This window comes from Bubalus kerabau, chromosome 6 (genome assembly GCF_029407905.1).
Source record: "Bubalus kerabau isolate K-KA32 ecotype Philippines breed swamp buffalo chromosome 6, PCC_UOA_SB_1v2, whole genome shotgun sequence".
NCBI lineage: Eukaryota > Metazoa > Chordata > Mammalia > Artiodactyla > Bovidae > Bubalus > Bubalus kerabau.
The window spans coordinates 108,735,853-108,757,645 of NC_073629.1; the positions used below are offsets into that span (position 1 = coordinate 108,735,853).

Here is a 21,793-nt window from a genome sequence, read left to right on the forward strand (position 1 = left end):
TGTTTCACCCATTAGAAATCAAGGCAGAGTTAGACCTGTACACTAAATGATGTATTGCTGACAGTTTACATAATCCAGATCAAAGCCCCATGTGATTCCTTAGCAAGAAGGAATGCTATCCAGATGCTGGAGAAGGTGCGGAGAAAAGGGAACCCTCCTACAGTGTTGGTGACACTATGGAAAACAGTGTGCAGGTTCTTTAAAAAAAACTAAAAAAGAATTATAATAGGATTCTGCAATCCCATTTCGGGGCATATATCTGAAGAAAACTCTGACTCAAAAAGAAACATGCACCCCAGTGTTCATAGCAGCACTATTTAAAATAGTCAAGCAAACTAAATGTCCATCAACAGATGAAAGGATAAAGAAGATGTGGTGTATATAGACAATGGACTACTACCAAGCCATAAAAAGGATGAAACAATGCCATTTGCAGCAACATAGATACAACTCAGTTCAGTTCAGTTCAGTCGCTCAGCCCTGTCTGACTCTTTTGCGACCCCATGAACCACAGCACGCCAGGCCTCCCTGTCCATCACCAACACCCGGAGTCCACCCAAACCCATGTCCATTGAGTCGATGATGCCATCCAACCATCTTATCCTCTGTTGTCCCCTTCTCCTCCTGCCCTCAATCTTTCCCAGCATCAGGGTCTTTTCCAATGAGTCAGCTCTTCGCATGAGGTGGCCAAAGTATTGGAGTTTCAGCCTCGACATCAGTCCTCCCAATGAACACCCAGGACTGATCTCCTTTAGGAGGGACTGGTTGGATCTCCTTGCAGTCCAAGGGACTCTCAAGAGTCTTCTCCAACACCACAATTCAAAAACATCAATTCTTCGGCGCTCAGCTTTCTTTCACATCCATACATGACCACTGGAAAAGCCATAGCCTTGACTGGACGGACCTTTATTGGCAAAGTAATGTCTCTGCTTTTGAATATGCTGTCTAAGTTGGTCATAACTTTCCTTCCAAGGAGTAAGTGTCTTTTAATTTCATGGCTGGAATCACCATCTGCAGTGATTTTGGAGCCCAGAAAAATAAAGTCTGACACTGTTTCCACTGTTTCCCCATCTATTTCCCATGAAGTGATGGGACCAGATGCCATGATCTTAGTTTTCTGAATGTTGAGCTTTAAGCCAACTTTTTCACTCTCCTCATTCACTTTCATCAAGAGGCTTTTAGTTCCTCTTCACTTTCTGCCATAAGGGTGGTGTCATCTGCATATCTGAGGTTATTGATATTTCTCCCGGCAATCTTGATTCCAGCTTGTGCTTCTTCCAGCCCAGCGTTTCTCATGATGTACTCTGCATAGAAGTTAAATAAGCAGGGTGACAATATACAGCCTTGACGTACTCCTTTTCCTATTTGGAACCAGTCTGTTGTTCCATGTCCAGTTCTAACTGTTGCTTCCTGACCTGCATATAGGCTTCTCAAGAGGCAGGTCAGGTGGTCTGGTATTCCCATCTCTTTCAGAATTTTCCACAGTTTATTGTGATCCACACAGTCAAAGGCTTTGGCATAGTCAGTAAAGGAGAGATAGATGTTTTTCTGTAACTCTCTTGCTTTTTCTATGATCCAGCAGATGTTGGCACTTTGATCTCTGATTCCTCTGCCTTTTCTAAAATCAGCTCAAACATGAAGTTCACGGTTCACATATTGCTGAAGCCTGGCTTAGAGAATTTTAAGCATTACTTTACTAGCGTGTGAGATGAGTGCAATTGTGCAGTAGTTTGAGCATTTTGGGCATTGCCTTTCTTTGGGATTGGAATGAAAACTGACCTTTTCCAGTCCTGTGGCCACTGCTGAGTGCTGTATACAGTCAGCAAAAACAAGACCGGGAGCTGACGGTGGCTCGGATCATGAACTCCTTATTGCCAAATTCAGACTGAAATTGAAGAAAGTGGAGAAAACCACTCAGGTATGACCTAAATCAAATCCCTTATGACTGTACAGTGGAAGTGAGAAATAGATTTAAGGGACTAGATCTGATAGACAGATTGCCTGATGAACTATGGATGGAGGTTCGTGACATTGTACAGAGGACAGGAATCAAGACCAGCCCCAAGAAAAAGAAATGCAAAAAAGCAAAATGGCTGTCTGAGGAGGCCTTACGAATAGATACAACTAGAGATTATCATACTAAGTGAAGTAAGTCAGAAAGAGAAAGAAAAATATAATATGATATTACTTACATGCAGAATCTAAAATATGACACAAAGGAACCTACCTATGAAGCAGAGACAGAATGAGGGACAGAAACTGGTGGTTGCCAAGGGAGAGGAGGGTGGTAGAGGGTTGCATTGGGACTTTGAGATTAGTGGATGCAAACTGGTATATAGAGGATGGATAAACAACAGGGTCCTATTGTGTAGCATGGGGAGCTATATTCAATATCCAGTAGTAAACCATAATGGAAAAGGATATGAAATAGGATGTGTATCTATGTATACTTCGCTGTACAGAATATGTCCCTATGAGTCGTTTTGCTGTACAGCAGTAATTAACACAACATTATCATTCAACTAAATGTCAATAAAAATTTAAAAAAAGAGAAAAAAACGGTGTGAATCAAGTAAAATTTTAATTTCCGCTCCAATGGCAAACATCTGAGTCAAACTGGCTTACCCAATGTGGAAATATACCATCTCACAATGCAGGAAATCCAGTAGGAGAGCAGAGTGGGCAGATGCTCTGGTTCAACAATGTCATCAGGGACCTGAGAGGCTTTTATCTCACTGCTCTGCTGTCCCCATCATCAACTTCATGCCAAAACTAGCTCCACTCAAAACACAAAATGATGGCCACAGACAGCTGAGGCTGCATGCTTCCTTTTGCCATTCGACAAAAAAACAGTAAAAAAGCAGCATTGGTGGTATGGTAGTGAGCAAAGCTGCCTTCCAGAAGTCCTAAGCAAACATTTCCTCGAATTACATTGATGATTTAGGCCTGTTCGACCCAAACAGGTTTTTGCCATGGGGGAATGGAATGACCATGACTGGATTAGGTAAAATTTTTGGAGTTAATTAAATGTTGGGGAGAAGACCATAATGTCTTCTGGACATTAGATGGAATTAGATGACTAATGGAATTAGATGACTTTGGAAATGAGTAAGAGGAAAAGAATAAGGATGAGACTCTCAGGAATACCAGCATATAATGGTTGGGCACAGGAAGAACACGTGAAGTAAACTGAGCAAGAATCATTAAAGAGGAAGAGAATTGGGAATGGGTAGTGGTTTTGGAGGAGAAGGCAATGGCACCCCACTCCAGCACTCTTGCCTGGAAAATCCCATGGATGGAGGAGCCTGGTAGGCTGCAATCCATGGGGTCACTAAGAGTCGGACACGACTGAGTGACTTCACTTTCACTTTTCACTTTCATGCATTGGAGAAGGAAATGGCAACCCGCTCCAGTGTTCTTGCCTGGAGAATCCCAGGGACGGCGGAGCCTGATGGGCTGCCGTCCATGGGGTCGCACAGAGTCGGACACGACTGAAGCAGCTTAGCAGCAGTGGTTTTAGATAACCAGTGGGAAGGTTCCCCAGATGTCAATCATATCACTATTTCTGGGACTGCCCTGCAATGCAATAGTGGTCCCCAGTGGCCATGGATGGAGTCCTTGACACTACCACCCATCCATAATGGCTTGGTCCAAGACTGGAACTCTGACCCAAGAGGAATGGACATGCACCTTGTTTCCCATTTGACCAATCAAAAACACTGACCCAAGGGTCTTCGATTACAATCCTTCTTTGGAATTTTTCTCTCTGGTGCTGAGGATAGATTCAGTCTTTCTCTCAAAAGGTAATGCTATTAAAAGAGCGGAAACAAGGAACAGAGAAGAACTTAGTGGTATGGCATTCCTGATTTGTTTTCCTTGAGGCCTGGTTTCAGTGTGAGACACTGAAATAGTCTAATAAGTTACCTTTTGATTCTAAGCAAGATGAGCTCATGGAGCAGAATTTACTGGTTGCCCATATTAACCTAAAACAGTGAAACGGCCAGTTGTTTCATCTGAAAAATAGGTTTCTTCAGGAGCAGCAATGAATTGCAATTTGGGACAAGCAAGTGTTTGGAGAACCACATGTAAGTCCTGGTAAAACAAAGGAGAGGAAACCATAGGGAAGGGAGAGTTGGGAGGGGCCCCTATAAACAAAATCTTGTGGCTCAGCTGGTAAAGAATCTGCCTGCAATGCAGGAGACCTGGGTTTGACCCCTGGGTTGGGAAGATCCCCTGGAGAAGGGAAAGGCTACCCACTCCAGTATTCTGGCCTGGAGAATTCCGTGGACTGTATAGGCCATGGGGTCACAAAGACTCGGACATGACTAAATGACTTTCACTTCCACTATAAACAAAAAATCCACTGGAGGAAACTGGTAGTTTGAACTATAGTGGCTTTTCAATGGCTTAGTTGTGCCACTCTTATTGGCTGAGTTGTTGCCAGGCAAAGAGAAAATATTTCTGCTGAAATAGGAGGGAAGGGGACAGGGCAAATCTTTAAAAGAATGACATAGCTGTCAGTCAGTTCAGTCGCTCAGTTGTGTCCAACTCTTTGCGACCCCATGGACTGCAGCATGCCAGGCTTCCCTGTCCATCACCAACTCTCAGAGCTTGCTCAGGCTCATGTCTATTGAGTCGATAATGCCATTCAACTGCCTCATCCTCTGTTGTCCTCTTCTCCTCCTGCCTTCAATCTTTCCCAGCATCAGGGTCTTTTCAAATAAGTCAGATCTTCGCATCAGGTGGCCAAAGTATCGGGGCTTCAGCTTCAGCATTAGTCCTTCCAATGAATATTCAGGACTAATTTCCTTTAGGATGGACTGGTTGGATCTCCTTGCAGTCCAAGGGACTCTCAAGAGTCTGCTCCAACACCACAGTTCAAAAGCATCAATTCGTTGGCATTCAGCTTTCTTTATAGTCCAACTCTCACATCCATACATGACCACTGGAAAAACCATACCTTTGACTAGATGGACCTTTGTCGGCAAAGTAACGTCTCTGCTTTTTAATATGCTGTCTAGGTTGGTCATAGCTTTTCTTCCAAGGAGCAAGTATCTTTTAATTTCATGGCTGCAGTCACGATCTGCAGTGATTTTGGAGCCCCCCAAAATAAAGTCTGTCACTGTTTCCATTGTTTCCCCATTTATTTCCCATGAAGTGATGGGACTGGATGCCATGATCTTGGTGTTTTGAATGTTGAGTTTCAAGCCAGCTTTTTCACTCTTCTCTTTCACTTTCATCAACAGGCTCTTTAGTTCCTCTTTGCTTTCTGCCATTAGGAAATAGCTGTCGGACATTATATAAACTGGTTTGAACCAACTAGGTCTAAGATGGCAGAAGATTTTACTTCCAAATGGAACTTGAGCCTCATTATAATATATTAGCATGAAAATATAATGCATTAGTATGATAAATGATACACCCACCAGCAATGTGACAGTTCAGAGCTGACTATAAAAGCCCCAAAAGTGGGCAATGGCCCTATGACTAGAAATCCCTACCCCTTCCCAGAAATAGTTGGAATAATCCTCCCACTCATTAGCTATGAAATTACCCAGCCCATAAAAGCTAACCACCTCGTATTTGAGGGCCTCTCACCTTGCAAAATGGCCTATACTCTATAGAGTGTGTTTCTCTTTAAATAGATCCACTATTTATCTATCACTTTTGTCTCTTGATGAATTCTTTCTGTAATGAGACATAAAGAACTTGAGCTTTATTAAGTCCTGAGACCAGGTTTGTGATCTCAATTAAAAGACGGTGGGGGGCTTCCCCGGTGGCTCATTGGTAAAGAAACCATCTGCCAATGCAGGAGACGTGGGTTTGATCCCTGGTTCAGGAAGATACTACATGCTGAGGAACAACTAAGCCCGTGCGCCACAACTACTGAGCCTGCGTACTGCAGAGACTGAAGCCTGCATGCCTAGCGCCTGTGCTCACGACAAGAGAAGCCACCACAATGAGAAACCCCTGGACCACAACAAAGAGTAGCCCCCACTCACCACAACTAGAGAAAAGCCCATGCAGCAACAAAGACCCAGCACAGCCAAAAAATTTTTTAAAAATTAAATCAATAAAAACAGTGTGTTCTAGTTGGGTTTGAGTCCTGGCCCGATGTCGCGGTTGCACGCTTTCGCCCCTGCTGGCAGTATAATGAAGCAGCATCACTTCGCGTTGGAGAAGCAAGGCGCCTTCTCTTCCTGTGGGGGTCTGTGCTGATGGAGAATGAATGGCACATGCAGAGAGCTCCACCTTTGCGTCTTCTGACTCCACTTTACTTAGGTTTCCTTTTACTAACTTTTACACCTGTCAATCTCAAGCAGAGACTGGAAAAGGGACTTGGGAGCAGGGAGGTCTTTGGGAGGAGATTCTCGGAACCAAGTGTGAGGGACTGAGGAGAATGAGACAGGAAAGAAAGAAAAGCCAGTCTAATGATGTATTATGGAAGTTGCTGCTGACACCAAGCAGGACCCCGTGGGGCTCCTGGGCACAAAAGCCTCTCTGTGGTCTCTGTTTCTTGTTTAGAGGAAATAGGCTCATTCAGCCTCCACGACCTTCCCTGAGTTCCAGAGGACAGGTTCAAATGGTTGCTAATCAGGGAAGGGGGAGATGCAGAGAAAAGGGAGGAAGAATCAAGAAACAATAGTGCAATTATACTCCAACTAAAAAAAAATTGATCTGCACATTTAATGCAATAAAAAAAATAATGCAGCCATGGGGCAGGATCCTGGTGCCCCCTCAAGGGATATACATAAGGGATATACATAATAATATCTTTAAGCCGTTTTGCAGATACTGAATCCCCCACCAGGTGAAAGAAGTTAACTGTATGCAGCCCACAAGCACCCAGACCCTAGACCAGTTGGAACCAAAATGTTGAAAATGCTAACTTCAGTTACCTCACCACTAACCAACCAATCAGAAGAATGTCTGCAAGCTGATCACGCCCTCCTTCTTGAACCATTATGATAAAACTTCTCTGAAGGCAATGGCAACCCACTCCAGTACTCTTGCCTGGAAAATCCCATGGATGGAGGAGCCTGGTAGGCTGCAGTCCATGGGGTTGCTAAGAGTCGGACACGACTGAGCGTCTTCACTTTCACTTTTCACTTTCGTGCATTGGAGAAGGAAATGGCAAACCACTCCGGTGTTCTTGCCTGGAGAATCCCAGGGACGGGAGAACCTCGTAGGCTGCCATCTATGGGGTCACACAGAGTCAGACACGACTGAAGCGGCTTAGCAGTAGCAGCAGCAGCTACCCTGTCCAGGTTGGGATGCACAGCTTTGAGGACATTACCCTACTGAGACCACTTTTGCCTGATAAAGCCATAAAGCTATTCTTTTTTACTTTACCCAAAACTCTGTCTCTGAGATTCAATTTGGTGACAGTGTACAGAGGCAGGGTTTCGGCATCACTGCTACAGGTAACAGGGTCTTGGTTCTACCAGGACCACTGAGAAGTGTACAAATACCACCCAGAATTAAGAAGCTCAAGACTAAACCAATAATCTACAACCCCCCTCCATCTGCTGGTTGAGAGTTTTCTCTAGGGCTATTAACTTCCTCACATTTCTGGTCTCCTTTGTGACAGAAGACTCTGTGATATCAGAGGAGGTCCTGAGGCTGGCCTTAGGACAGAAAGATGTATTGTATCTTTGAAGTGGGGTGCTGCCAATGAGAAGCAAATTTAAGCTGCACAGAACAATCTACCCTGACTGTGCTGTTATAACAAATTGCCACAAACTTAGCAGCTTAACTGCACAAAAATCTATTATCTTACAGGTCCTGGAAGTAAAAATCCTGAGCACAGTGTGGCTCAGCTTGTTCCCTGCCTACAGTCACACAAGACCAAAATCAAAATGTTGACAGGACCAGGTTCCCTTGTGGGAAGCATTGAGAATGAATCCATACCCCAGATTGTTGGCAGAATTCAAGTTTTATGCAACTGTAGAACTGAAGTCCCTCCTGCTTTCTCTTTAACTGTCAGTGGGGGATCTTTCTCACCTAGAGGCTCTCTGCATATCTTGGCTAGTGACCCCTTCCTCCATTTTCAAGTGAGCAACATCAGGTCCAGCTCGTCTCACCCTTAGAATCTCTCAGATGTCCTCTTCTGCCTCATCTCACCTACCTTCCCCTTTTTATACTTTTAAGAGTTCATTTGATACACTAGGCCCAATTGGATACTCCAGGATGATTTCCTATTTTATGTTGCTGTGGGTTGTGTTTATTTGCTCTGCTGCTGCTGCTAAGTCACTTCAGTCATGTCCGACTCTGTGCGACCCCATAAGCGGCAGCCCACCAGGCTCCTCCCTCCCTGGGATTCTCCAGGCAAGGATACTGGAATGGGTTGCCATTTCCTTCTCCAATACATGCATGCATGCTAAGCCGCTTCAGTCATGTCCTACTCTATGCGACCCTATGGACAGCAGCCCACCAGTCTCCTCTGTCCACAGGATTCTCTAGGCAAGAATACTGGAGTGGGTTGCCATTTAGTCGCTCAGTTGTATCTAACTCTTTGCAACATGCCAGACTCCTCTGTCCATGGAATTCCCCAGGCAAGAATATCAGAGTGGGTAGCCACTCCCCTCTCCAGGGGATCTTCCAGATCCAGGAATTGAACCTGTGTCTCTTACATCTCCTGCATTGGCAGGTGGGGTCTTTACCACTACTGTCGCCCGGGAAGTCTGCAATTAAGAAGAAAAATAGCTAAATACAGCTTAAAGTAGTGCTTCACAAACTTTAATGAGTGTATCAATCCCTTGAGGATTCTTTTAAAATGTAGATTCTGATTCAATAAAGGGCTTCCCTAGTGGCTCATATGGTTAAAAGTCTGCCTGCAGTGGAGGAGACCCAGGTTTGATCCCTGGGTTGGGAAGATCCCCTGGAGAAGGAAATGGCAACCCACTCCAGTATTTTTGCCTGGAAAATCCCATGGATGGAGCAGCCTGGCAAGCGACAGTCCATGGGGTTGCAAAGCATTGGACATGACTAAGCGACTTCACTTTCAATTCTGATTTAATAAGTCAAGGGCGAGGCTCAAGATTCTGCATTTCTAGTAAGATCTCAGGTAATGCTGATTCTGATGGTCTCAGACCCCATTTGGGAACTTAAAATATTGTGGGCTTTTTTACTCCACTTTTTGAGGAGTCTTTGGGTTAGGCTAGCTTTAGGGATGGTTAATCCAGTGGTGCAAAGACCTTAGGGCATCAGATCATGTCTGAGGTTTCTTTGGTCTTCTTCTCATGGTTGAAAAGAGAGGGAAACAGTTCTAAGCATCACATGCCCACGTGACAGTCTTCAGATGCAGAGAAGAAAATGGCTGTCTTGGAACCCTCTTTTTTTTTCTTTAAGTTTTAAAATTTATTTATTTTTATATATGTTGGCTGTGCATGGGCTTTCTCTAGTTACAGTAAACAAGGGCTACTCTTCCTGATGATGTGTGAGCTTCTCATTGCAGTGGCCTCTCTTGTTGCAGAGCACAGGCTCTAGGTGTGTGGGCTTGTCGTTGGGGTACACGGGCTTAGTTGCCCCATGGCGTGGAATCTTCCTGGACCAGGGCTTGAACCCATGTCCTCTGCAGTGGCAGGTGGATTGTTAACCACCAGGTGCCAGGGAAGTCCCTGTAACCCTTTTAAGAATAAAAGAAACTCTTTAAGAAGCTCCCAGTCAGTGTCCCATCAGTTCCTATTGGCCAGAATTGTGCCATAGGCTCACGCCTAAGCCAATCCCTTGCCAAGGCCATTAGAGAAGTGTAAACAAAATCAGAAAGAAGGGAGGAAATAGGGCTGGCTAAACAGCCAAGAATATCTCCCACAAGCGCCCAGAGTCTATTCTCCCTTTCTTCCTCACAGAACTTAGGCTGTGTTGAGAGAACCATGAAACTGACCCTTGGCAACCTGATGGGACTATAGTCTGCCAGGCTCCATTGTCCATGGGATTCTCCAGGCAAGAATACTGGAGTGGGTTGTTATTTCCCTCTCCAGGGGATCATCCTGACCCAGGGACTGAACCCGAGTTTCCTGCACTGCAAGCAGATTCTTTACCATCTGAACCACCAGGAAAGCCCTGCTTCCCCACTACAGTAAGAGATGGCAGATTTACTCTGTGGAAGAGGAGCAAGAAAGCCTCTAAATTCAGGGGCACCAAGCAGCAGCAAAGGTAGGGGTGAATTGCCACGTTGAAATCCAGGGAAATGAGTAAAAATATGTAAATAAATATAGGAAGACCAGCCCCTAGAGCACTTCTAAGAAGAAGTCCAGGTGACTCTTCTCTAGAGAAAAAGAAAGAACCTTGAGAAAAATTCTACACATACACATACCTGATCAACCCAGACTGAAATGCATGAGTCAGCAAATCTGTCCCTCAGGTCTTTAATCAGCTTCTTAGTGCCTCCCTCTAAACAAGAATAAGCAGCCAAGATTCCCAGACAGTGAGTGAAAGCCTCTTGTATGAAAGGCAGAGATGAAAAAATAAGCAAATGCACACAAAAAAAAAGTAAGAAAAGGGGAGGAGAATGAAAGAGCGAGGGGGCAAGAACTAGATTGGAGGAATCAGAAATAATTCAGCTAGCCAAATAAACAGGCAAAATGCCACCATCTAATACCTCAGAGATGTTTAATTCATAAAACAAGAACAGGATGGTTTATAAAGTGGGGGTAGGGGTGGGTTACAGAGCAAGAAAGAATCTCAGAAAATTAAAAACAGGAGAGCTGTGCTCGCCTCAGCAGCATATACCAAAACTGGAACGGTACAGAGAAGATTAGCATGGCCCATACGCAAGGATGACGTGCAAATTCAAGAAGTGTTCCATATTTTTTTGATGTATGGCAGACACCAACACAACATTATAAAGCAATTCTCCTCCAGTTAAAAATAAATACATTTTAAAATAATAAAAATCACACACTAACTGAAGGAAAAAAAAAAAGTTGAACTGAAATTTAAACTGTGAATAAAAAATTTGGAAGATAAAGTCAAAAAAATCTCCCAAGAAGTAGAAAGAGAAAACAAACTTGTGGGTGGAGTTTGGAAGGAAAAATGGGAAAATTAGAGGGCCAATCATGGAGTTCTATGTCTAATACAAATTCCCCAAGGAAAATATAGATAACATTGAAAGGAGAAACAATCAACTAATGCAAGAAAATTTCCTAGACAATGACTTTCCGGATTTCAGTAGCCCTCCCACTGAGAGATGAGTGAAAAGAGATCCACGTAGGATAAATCATTATGAGATTTTGGGGTACTGAAAGCAAATAAAAGATCCAAGTGCTTTTGAGATTAAAAAAAAAAAAAAAGGACTTGGAATTAGAATAGCACTGGAAACCAACAAGATGGAAGAGTTGCCTCCAAAATTCTGAGGAAAAGTACTATTGAATCAAGATTTCTATAACCAGTTTTTAAAGTGTGAGGAGCGAATAAAGACACTTAGATATACAAGGTCGCCATTTTTTCTTTCTCCTATGCCCTCCTTCTCAAGAAGCCACCAAAGGATATAATAAGAGGATAACTTAAAAAGGTGAGGGGGAACTTGGAATCTGGTAAAAAGGAAATCCAACAGAAGAAAAGCTCTAGTGGGCCCCAGGATAACAGGCCACCTGACCTGCCTCCTGAGAAACCTGTCTGCAGGTCAAGTAGCAACAGTTAGAACTGGACATGGAACAACTAACTGGTTCAAAATTGGGAAAGGAATGCATCAAGGCTGTATAGTGTCACCCAACTTATTTAACTCCTATGCAGAGTACATTATGTGAGATGCCATGGGTAAATCACAAGCTGGAATCGACACTGGTGGGAGAAATATCAACAACCTCAGATATGCGTATGATACCAGTTTAATGGCAGAAAGTAAAGAGGAACTGAGGAGCCTTTTCATTGGAAGGACTGGTGCTGAAATTGAAATTCCAATACTTTGGCCACCTGATGTGAAGAGCGGACTCGTTGGAAAAGCCCCTGATGCTGGGAAAGATTGAGGGCAGGAGGAGAAGAGGGTAAAAATGGATGAGATGGTTGGATGGCATCACCGACTCAATGGACATGAGTTTGAGCAAACTCTGGGAGATAGTGAAGGACACGGAGGCCTGGTGTGCTGCAGTCTATGGGGTCACAAAGAGCTGGACATGACTGAGCAACTGAATGATGAGGATGATAGCTGTGGAAGTCCAAAGAGCAGTCTGCCCCAGAGGAGCAGGAAGACACCCAGGATGGGCATCTCCAGGAATGACTGAAATGACTCCTTTCACAGTTCTCCTCTTTGATTGCTCCATATAGTGAAATTATTATTTTAGGTTGAGTCTCCAGTAAACTTCATATTTCATATAGTATTTTTCACTATTGTGACAAGTGTGAACCATGATTATACTTCCTTTCTTGTACAATTTTCATTTCTTCTGGTGTTAACAATTCCTCCTTTTTTCACCATTTGATTTGTTTTCTATATCTTTATTCATCATTGCTTTCCCCAAACTCTCCAACCCAAGATACCTTTGAATACTGTTTCTACATAGTTCCCATATTAGGATGTCTGTCAATCAATGAATTAAATGAAGTGGCCAGCTGATGCTCAGTGCTACAGAGAAAAGCAAAGCAGGAGTAGGGGAAGAGGGAGTGTTAGATTGGGGAAGGTTTGTAATTTTTAGTAGATTAGTCAGGGAAGACCTCACTGTGAGCTTGACCTGAAGGGAGACATCAAGGACACAATGCAGACATTTGAAGGATGAGAGTTTCAAGCAGAGGTGATAGTAAGTTCAAAGTCCTAGAGACAGGAACGTGCCTGATCTATTCTTCGTGCATCTACTAGCATTTTCCCTTGCATGTTTTACAGTCACTTCCATTACCCACTTCCCCACTGAAGGGCTCTCCAATCTCAAAGACACCCGTATTTAAACTTTAGTCACTCTTAGTGCACTTTTTAATTCTCAGTGTTCAAATGGAGACAAGTCACATTGACTCTGTTTGCCAAACAGTTAGATTCCTTCTTTTTCTGTATTTCCACTGTCACTACATAAATTCTATAAGAGAATTATAGAGCATTAGAACTGAAAGGGTTCTTAGAGACTATCTAGGGCAATTCTCGGAGAAGGCAACGGCACCCCAATCCAGTACTCTTGCCTGGCAAATCCCATGGATGGAGCAGCCTGGTAGGCTGCAGTCCATGGGGTCGCTAGGAGTTGGACACAACTGAGCGACTTCACTTTCACTTTTCACTTGCATGCATTGGATAAGGAAATGGCAACCCACTCCAGTGTTCTTGCCTGGAGAATCCCAGGGACGGGGGAGCCTGGTGGGCTGCCTTCTCTGGGGTCGTACAGAGTTGGACACGACTGAAGCGACTTAGCAGCAGCAGCAGCAGGATAATTCTATCCTATGAGGTGCAAACTAAACTGCCTCTCTGAGAACTCTCTCAACCAGGTCTCTGGAGAGCCAGGCAAAGCTTGGTTACACCACAGCTGAGTCTGCCCGTTGCCTGAATTCAGTCCATTTAGCTGCTGCTCAGCAAGTGCTCTTTGCCCTCTGCCTCATTCCTGCCCATCCACCCTAAGGAATAATCTGTGGTCTACCCTGGCAGAGCTTTCCTCAGCTGCCTGTCTGACATGACCTCCTACTCCTGAAAGAATCCAACATTCAGTTACATCAGTCGACTTTCACTATTCCTCCAACACACTATCTTCATCTCTGCCTTTAAGTCTGCTCTTCAATTCTTCTCTTTTCTGGAATAACCTTTCTTTTTTCCTTCCTGTTCAAATTCACCCATCTTTCAAGACCTCTTCCAGACCTGGTTTCTCTGTCTGATGGAATGGAGCAGAAGCTAAGTGTTAGGATACTTGGTTGCCCACACCCACTCCCTTATCTCTGCATCAGTCTTGCATCATGAGTATGTCTTCCCATTTTACAGGTGAAGAAGTAAAGGCTTACAGTGGTAGAGAGTGGGGTAGGGTTTGAGCCTATGTCTGCCTGTGCTCTTAATCATTGTGCCATACTGTCTCCTGAACTAGTGACTGTTAGCTGAATTGTTCATAAACTGCTTCATATATATTAATGGACTCATCACCCCCAATTGACCATGATCCAAAGTTTGTAGAGCAGAGTAGGAAGAAGAAAGAACCCCACTTGCAAAGGGTCCACTTTGTGTCAGACTCAGGGCCTTCTGCAGCAAATGTGAGGTAATACCAGGAGATACAACCAGAAATGTTGAAAGTGGTTGACTCTGGGGGAGGAGACTCAGGGAGCGGGGAGGAGAGAGGCTGGGGCTTTCTATTTTAATAATAAGTTGACTTTTAACATTACATATAACTTTGATTAAAAACTGAGAGTGAATTTAAAGACATTAAATGGATAAGTGAATGTAAATAACCCTTTTAGAATCTTGGATGGGAAGGGAAGAAGGAAATGTAGAGCAGTAGCCATTATATACAATTATACTGGGGCTTCCCTGGAAAACAGAATGGCAACCCACTCCAGTATTCATGCCTGGGAAATCAGAGGAGCCTGGCAGGCTACAGTCCATGGGGTTGCGAAAGAGTCAGACACAACTCAGAGACTAAACAAATACATTTGTACTGAGGATTAAATGAAAACAAGGCATTTAGCATATATTTGACATAGAACCAGCGGCAAGTTTTGTTTTATTTTTTCTCCATCATCTCCTTTGTTTTATTTTTTTAATTGGAGTATAGTTGCTTTGCAATGTTGTACTGGTTTCTGCTGTGCAATGAAGTGACTCAGCTATATGTTCACATATCTCCTCTCCCTCTTGGACCTCTCTCCCACCCCTCTCAGTTCAGTTCAGTTCAGTCGCTCAGTCATGTCCAACTCTTTGCGACCCCTTGGACTGCAGCATGCCAGGCCTCCCTGTCCATCGCCAACTCCCAGAATTTACTCAAACTCGTGTCCATTGAGTCAGTGATGCCATCCAGTCATCTCATCCTCTGTCATCCCCTTCTCCTCCTGCCCTCAATCTTTCCCAGCATCAGGGTCTTTTCCAATGAGTAAGTTCTTCCCATCAGGTGGTGAAAGTATTGGAGTTTCAGCCTCAGCATCAGTCCTTCCAATGAATATTCAGGACTGATTTCCTTTAGGATGGACAGGTTGGATCTCCTTGCAGTCCATGGGACTCTCAAGAGTCTTCTCCAACACCACAGTTCAAAAGCATCAATTCTTTGGTGCTCAGCTTTCTTTATAGTCCAACTCTCATATCCATGCATGACTACTGGAAAAACCATACCTTTGACAGACAGACATTTGTCAGCAAAGTAATGTCTCTGCTTTTTAATACGCTGTCTAGTTTGGTCATAGCTTTTCTTCCAAAGAGCAAGTGTGTTTTAATTTCATGGCTGCAGTCACCATCTGCAGTGATTTTGAAGCCCCCCAAAATAAAGTCTGTCACTGTTTCCATTGTTTCCCCATCTATTTACCATGAAGCGATGGGACTGGATGCCATGATCTTAGTTTTCTGAATGTTGAGTTTTAAGCCAACTTTTTCACTCTCCTCTTCCTCTTTTGCTTTCATCAAAAGCTCTTTAGTTCTTCACTTTCTGCCATAAGGGTGGTGTCATCTGCCTATCTGAGGTTATTGCTATTTCTCCTGGCAATCTTGATTCCAGCTGATTCACTTGAGTAGGTTTAAATATTTCTATTTGGGGATTTCCCAGGTAGTTGAGTGGTTAAGAATCTGCCTTGCAACACAGGGAATTCAGGTTCGATCTCTGGTCAGGGAACCAAGATCCCCCCTGTATCAGAGCAACAAAGCCCATACACCACAACTCCTAAAGCCTGTGAGCACTGGAGCCCTAACACCACGATCAGAGAGGCTGCAGGCTGCAATGAAAGATCTTGAATGATGCAAGGAAGATTCCATAAGCCACAACTGAGACCCGATGCAGCCAAACAATTAATTTTTAAAATAGCTAAAAATATATTTCTGTCTCTGGCAGATGGATCCTAGAGCGGTCCCCATGATTCCTGTTTCCTGGTGTTCATGTCCTTTTGAAATCCCCTCCCCCTGAGTGTGGGTGGGATCTGTGGCTTACTAGCCAATAGCCAAGACATTCTGGAGATGTAATTAAAGTCCCAAATCACTTGATTCTGTGTTAACTGAAAGGGAAATTTTTCTTTATTAATTATGAAAAATCCCTTAAAAGAGGGACTAGATGCCCCCTGAGAGGAGAGACTCTTCTGTGGACATGAGGAAGTGAGCAGCTGTGTTGAGAATCTGACAGGGTAAAGAAATCCAGGCTTACAGTCAGGCTTCCCTGGTTGCTCAGCAGTAAAGAATCCACCTGCCAATGTAGGCGATGCAGATTCTATCCCTGGGTCAGGAAGATCCCCTGGAGAAGGAAATGGCAACCCACTCCAGTACTCGTGCCTGAGAAATCCCATGGGCAGAGGAGCCTGGCAGGCTATAATCAATAGGTTCACACAGAATCGGACATGACTGAGAATGCACACACATGTGCATCGTTGTTTACAATGTTGTGTTAGTTTCAGGGGTGCAGCCAAGTGATTATATATCTATATATATATACTATTTTCAGAATATTTTCCTTTATAGGTTATCATAAGATACTGAATATAGTTCCCTGTGCTATACAGTAGGTCCTTGTTATCTGTTTTATATATAGCAGTGTATATCTGTAATTCCAAATTTCTAATTTATCCTCCCCCATCTCCTAGGAGTTTTGAATAAGCTAAAGGAAGATGCCATGTGGGAGAAAAGGGAAAGAAAAAGGGAGTGAAGGGGAGAGAGGGAGAGAGAGGTTGAAAAATGGATATTTTAAAGACACTGCGAGATAACTGGGAAAGTATAAAACATGATTTTTTTAAACATAATTTTCAAATACTGTCATATACCAAGAGAGAATATATTTTCCTCTAAAGATTTAAGGAATCTGTGTGATATAGAGAGCGCTCACTAAATATTCCGTGGGCTTCCCTACATTTTCCATTCTCCTTATGTAATAGGTAAGAACCTTCATGTTCTATTACAAGTTAATCACTAAAGGGATGTTGCCTATAAGCTTAAATTATACTTAATAGCCCATCTCTGGGAACCCTGCCTCTCAGGTAATGAGTGTTAAGCTAAATTACCTTTATTTAGCTCACAGGAAACATCCTGACCAGGACCACATGTGAATGGCTGCAGGAAGGAAGAAAAGAACACACTCACTCTGGAATCTGGCTGGAACCAGGACTACACTCTTTCCCTTTTAGAAGTCTGAATTCTAACTCAAGGGAGATGATTCTCTGAGACACTGGTCCACCATTTTCTCTATCTGTTGGCTTTCCAAATAAAGCTGCTATTCTTCACCCCAACAATATTTTGGCCTGTCCTGCGATAGGCATTAAGAGCTTAGACTCAGTATCACTTGCAGTTAGGATGGGTCTATGTGGCTGGATCTAGCCAATGATCCATGAGCAGACATGACTTTCGCTGCTTCTGAGCACTCACTAGTTAAGAGTTTGTGTGTCTCGTCCATCACCCTCTTTCCCGTCACATGTGCCCAGGGGTGCCGGCTCAAGGTATCAAAGCTTCTGTCAGCCTCTTTCCCTGAGGACTGAATAAACAGAGTCCTTACCTTACCAGACACATAATGAAAGCTAAAAATAAATGTACGAAGTCACTGAAATTTGGAGGTTTGTCTGCTGCAGCAGCTGGCAGTTAAATTACATGGATACTCTTAGGCTATGTTCACATCCCCAGATGCACTCTGTCTTCCAGTCATTCCTCTGCACAAGTTCTTTTTTTTTCCAGATTCCCAGGACTCTTAGTCCGCTGCTCTTCATATTGCAGACCTGGAGATGTGATATGTATGGTGTGCTTTTATATTCTTTGAGGATATTGTGTTAGTCGCATACAAATTTAGAGTTGTTTTCTTCCTAGTTTATTGGCGTTTTAGTCATTATGCAGTATCTGCTGATGCTTCTTGCCTTGAAGTCTAATTTGTTGTATATTAGTTTAGCTTCGCTGATTTTCTTTGAGCTACTCCTTGTATAGTATGTCTTTTACAACCTTTAAGATACCTGTATCCTTATATTTCAGATTTTTTAAAGCAATAAAAAGTTGCTTTGGGGGACTTCCCTAGTGGTCCCATGGCTAAGACTCTGCACTCCCAATGTAGGGAGACCGGGTTCAATCCCTGGTCAGAAAACTAGATCCTGCATGCTACAACTAAGATCCAGCACAGCCAAATAAATTTAAAAAATAATTAAAACACTAATCGGACACTTTTGTTCTTTAAGTTTATTCCACTCAAGTTTAAAATATGTACTTATACATTTGAGTTTCAAAACATCATCGTACTTGTTTTCTACTTCTCCCATATGTTCTGTATTCCTTTTTTCCCTCTCTTCTTTTAAATCTTTTTAAGATTGTTTTTATTATTCCATATTTTCCTATGTTCACTTGTTTCACATACAGGTATAGTTTTTTAAACTATTTTTCCATGATTGCCACAGTGATTATAGCAGGCATCCTTAATTTGTTAAAGTTTAACATAAATTAATTCTTGTACTACTTCTTGAACAATGCAAGAATCTTAAAATACTTTAATTCCATTTATCAGTTCCCACACTGTGTGCCATTTAAAATTTTCCATATGTTTAAAGCTCTGCCAGACATTTTTTGCTTTATATAGTCAGTGTTCATTTATTTTTACCCATAGGTTTACCTTTTATCTTGTTCTATATTTCTTCCTTCATAGTCATACTTCCCTTTGGCTTTATTTTCATTCTGCTTGAAAAATTCTCTTTAGCATTTCTTTTCGTGTGGGTCTGTTGATGAGCAAATTTTTTTTTCAGATTTTGATAGTCTGAAAACACACATTTTTCTTTCATTTTTGAATGATATATTCACGGGGTATGAAAGTTTAGATTAACTATTATTTTCTTTCCACACTTCAAAGATATCATTTCAGAGACTTCCCTGGAGGTCCAGTGGTTAAGACTCCACGTTCCCAATGTAGGCAGCACAGGTTTAATTCCTGGTTAGGGAACAAAGATCCTGCATGCTGCTTGGTGTGGCCAAAAAACAAACAAACAAAAAATTCCATCGTCTTCTGAATTTTATCATTTATATTACAGAGTCAGTTGTTAGTCTTAATGTTGTTCTTTTGGAGGTAATATATCTACCCCCCACCCGCCAATTGCTTTTAATACTTCGTTTTTGGTTTTCAGCAGTTTTACTATGAAGTGCTTACAGTTTTCTTTGCATTTATTCTGTGTGGGACTGAGTATATGTTTTTCATCAATCAGAAAATTTTCAGCTACTCTCTCTTCAAATATTGCTTCCTTCTCACTCTCTCTCTCATATCTTTCCAGGACTCTGATTTATTGTATTTAGGCTTTTTCACCGTGTCCCACATGTCTGTTACTCTCTCTTTTATATATTTTTAAAATTTATTTCTCTTTCTGTATACTTCAGTAAGGATGTTAGTTACTGATTTATCTTCTAGCTCTTTAGTCCTAGAATGAGCCATGTCTAATCTGATGTTAGGTCCATTTATTGTATTAAATTCATTGTTGTATGTTTGAGTCTTAGGATTGCAATTGTACTTTGGAGATCACCTAACACCCTACCACAATCCCAGTGGAAATGCTTGCTGTTCTACACAGATCTTTCCCACTCAGTTACATGAACCAAAACAAAATCCTCATTTTGTTTAAGCCAGTTTTACTCAGTTTTCCAGTTACATACAACTGAAAGCTCTTGAAGTGTTGAGATATTTCTCTTGATGATATCAAGACGGTTGCCGCAGCAGCAGGTGTCAGATGCATATATGATTTAGAGAAGAAGTAGGATATTGCTGGTCATACATCTCTTTTTATTAGGAGGGAAAACCTTTTCAAGAACCCCCATCAGAATATCTGGGTTGTGTCACATATCCATGTCTAAGCTAACCATGACACATGGAATGGGATGAAAATGATTAGCCAATAACAATCTTTACTCTTCCCTGAATTTAGTGAGATGGTTGGTCATCTTCTCCGAGCAAAGAACTATAGAAGATGACCATCCAAACAAACCTGGGCCTCTCTCAACAATTGAAAACATGAGAGGAGCAAAGTCTTGGGTAGATAATCAATGCTGTTTACCTGACTAACAGAAGTATTAGTGTGTGTGTGTGTACAGAAAAAACCAGAGGGTCTTCAATGGAGGTCCAGTGGTTAAGAGTCCACCTTCCCAATGTGAGGGACTCAGGTTCAATCGCTTGTTGAGGAACTAAGATCCCACATGCTGCAGGGCAACTGAGTCCTCCCTTTGCAATGAAGAGCCCTTGCACTGCAAAGACCCACTGCAGCCAAAATAAAATAAAATAATTTAAAAAAAGAAAAGAAAATACCAGGTAGAGTACATATTAATCTCTTAGCATGGTCTAAATTTTGAAATGGGACTCTATGGGATGGAATGAATGGATATTTTCACTTTTTACTTACAGCATTTTTATTAGTTTATGTTATCTTGGTTGGTGGCTGCACGGGCGCAGGAGGGCCTAGAGGAGCTATCCCACATTGAAGGTCAGGAAGGGCGGCGGTGAGGAGATAACCCTCGTTCAAGGTAAGGAACAATGGCTGCGCTTTGCTGGAGCAGCCGTGAAGAGATACCCCACGCCCAAGGTAAGAGAAACCCAAGTAAGAAGGTAGGTGTTGCAAGAGGGCATCAGAGGGCAGACACACTGAAACCATACTCACAGAAAACTAGTCAATCTAATCACACTAGGACCACAGCCTTGTCTAACTCAATGAAACTAAGTCATGCCCGTGGGGCAACCCAAGACGGGCGGGTCATGGTGGAGAGATCTGACAGAATGTGGTCCACTGGAGAAGGGAATAGCAAACCACTTCAGTATTCTTGCCTTGAGAACCCCATGAACAGCATGAAAAGGCAAAATGATAGGATACTGAAAGAGAAACTCCCCAGGTCAGTAGGTGCCCAATATGCTACTGGAGATCAGTGGAGAAATAACTCCAGAAAGAATGAAGGGATGGAGCCAAAGCAAAAACAATACCCAGCTGTGGATGTGACTGGTGATAGAAGCAAGGTCCGATGCTGTAAAGAGCAATATTGCATAGGAACCTGGAATGTCAGGTCCATGAATCAAGGCAAATTGGAAGTGGTCAAACAAGAGATGGCAAGAGTGAAGGTCGACATTCTAGGAATCAGTGAACTAAAATGGACTGGAATGGGTGAATTTAACTCAGATGACCATTATATCTACTACTGCGGGCAGGAATCCCTCAGAAGAAATGGAGTGGCCATCATGGTCAACAAAAGAGTCCGAAATGCAGTACTTGGATGCAATCTCAAAAACGACACAATGATCTCTCTTCATTTCCAAGGCAAACCATTCAATATCACAGTAATCCAAGGCTATGCCCCAACCAGTAATGCTGAAGAAGCTGAAGTTGAACGGTTCTATGAAGACCTATAAGAACTTTTAGAACTAACACCCAAAAAAGATGTCCTTTTCATTATAGGGGACTGGAATGCAAAAGTAGGAAGTCAAGAAACACCTGGGGTAACAGGCAAATTTGGTCTTGGAATACGGAATGAAGCAGGGCAAAGACTAATAGAATTTTGCCAAGAAAATGCACTGGTCATAACAAACACCCTCTTCCAACAACACAAGAGAAGACTCTACACGTGGACATCACCAGATGGTCAACACCGAAATCAGACTGATTATATTCTTTGCAGCCAAAGATGGAGAAGCTCTATACAGTCAGCAAAAACAAGACCAGGAGCTGACTGTGGCTCAGACCATGAACTCCTTATTGCCAAATTCAGACTTAAACTGAAGAA

The 21,793-nt window shown here is 42.7% G+C and overlaps 1 protein-coding gene and 1 non-coding gene across 2 annotated transcripts in view; one reads left to right on the plus strand and one right to left on the minus strand.

The window, feature by feature from the left end:
- The window catches only part of UTP11 (UTP11 small subunit processome component), a 250,829-nt gene that overhangs the window by 181,244 nt on the left and 47,792 nt on the right, over window positions 1-21,793 (minus strand). The window lies entirely within an intron of this gene.
- On the plus strand, window positions 10,709-10,816 carry LOC129656652 (U6 spliceosomal RNA). Its single transcript, XR_008716442.1, has one exon. It is a non-coding gene; the product is annotated as a U6 spliceosomal RNA (small nuclear RNA).